Genomic DNA, 1,723 nt, shown 5'->3' on the forward strand with positions numbered 1-1,723 from the left:
TTGTGATTTTTTAACTTCGATTTTGAGAGAGTCATTAGGACTGGACCAGTTAACCTGAAGTCATAATTCACGCCCAAGAATTTTACTTACTTCTCAAAAGGTAGGCTGCCATCATTGAACTTCAAAGTAGGAGGGATGTCTTTCCTTCGACTTCGGCTGAACTGAACGGCCAGTTTTAGAAGCCGAAAATCTGAAGCTGTTGTTATCAGCCTACTTTTTTACAGCATTTATAGACTTTTGTAGGAGTTGGCATGCATCAGAGGAGTCATACTTAGTTACATAAATGCCTAAGTCATCTACATGCAATGAGTACTTTCTGTCTCTTGAATGACCTCTGCTATGCTATTAATAGTAGTGGCACTCCCTCCTCTTGGATGTATGAACTAGAAATTCTGTTACTTACTTTTACCTTAATATATCTTTTTTATAAGAAGTTTATGAATCTTATCATGTTACCCTTATTTCCCATTTTAATCAATTTCTTGATAACTCCATACCACGTAGGTCAAAGAGAACCCCAATAGTTTGGCACTGTCCAGCAAAACCCTGCTGAATTTGATTTGGATCGAGTATCGCTTTATACTTCCAGTATCCATATCCAAAAGGTGACAGATGTCTATTTGATTCAAGATACCAGACCAGTAGAGTATTTATCATTTTCTCCAGTAATTCACACACGCATACAACTGGTAAGAGCAGTAAGTCTGTAACTAGATGAATCTGCTGGATATTTCTTCGATTGCCATGAGGTATAATTACTTTCCAACTCTTGTCCATAAACTTCAATAAGGAACCTATGACATCTTTAGGAAGTTCCTTAAATATCTCGTGCAGAATAGTGTTCTCACCCTGGAGATGCAGGCTTGGTATAATACAACGCATCTCTTAGTTCTTTTGACTAGAATTTTGCATTATAAGCTTCATTTTGATTACTTCAAAGATACAACCTAACTTTACAGTTCTTTATATTTTGGAAATTGAGTGAGTAATTTTTTGGACTAGAAACTTCAGCAAAATGACTTCCTAAGTGTTCGAGGATTGGTAATAGGGGCATTATTAATTTTATGTTGGAATGGCAGTTGGAATATATTTCCCTGATAATTTTATTGTTTTTACCATATAATTCTGGAGGGTGCTTTTGAATTGATGCCACTTATATAATAAAGCCCCGATTATCTCTTCACTTTTCTGAGATACTGCCTTTCTTTTTAATTACGCTGATAAATTGACTTTGCATTATGGCATTAGGGGATCCACTTTTCATATATTTTTATAAACATATTCTAGTGATTTCCTAAGGTTGCTGCAAGTTTTATTCCACGATGGATCTGCTGGTCTACGATCTGACCTGATGAGATTGGAAAAGACTAGAGTACTTTTTGCGCCTCACCAGTGAAATAATGGTAAGCATCGATGCGAGCGAGATTCAAAAGAATTAAAGGCATTCTGGCATTTTAAATAATCTGCTTCTTCCACCTTCCTCTTCGGTAAATATTGGGTTGTAGAATTTTTAACGTACTTCGAATGAATGGGGGTAACGATCGCTTCCAATCAGAATTCATTTACTGACCAAGCATAATCACTTAAAATAGATGAGCATATACTTAGGTCTATAGCTGAAAACGATCCAGTAAGAATATTGTGGATGGTCATTGATCCATCATTAAAGAGATCAATTATCCTAAACTCTTCATATAAAAGATTTCCACCCTATAGTGGATTA

This window comes from Macrobrachium nipponense, chromosome 27, assembly GCF_015104395.2.
Source record: "Macrobrachium nipponense isolate FS-2020 chromosome 27, ASM1510439v2, whole genome shotgun sequence".
NCBI classification, from domain to species: domain Eukaryota; kingdom Metazoa; phylum Arthropoda; class Malacostraca; order Decapoda; family Palaemonidae; genus Macrobrachium; species Macrobrachium nipponense.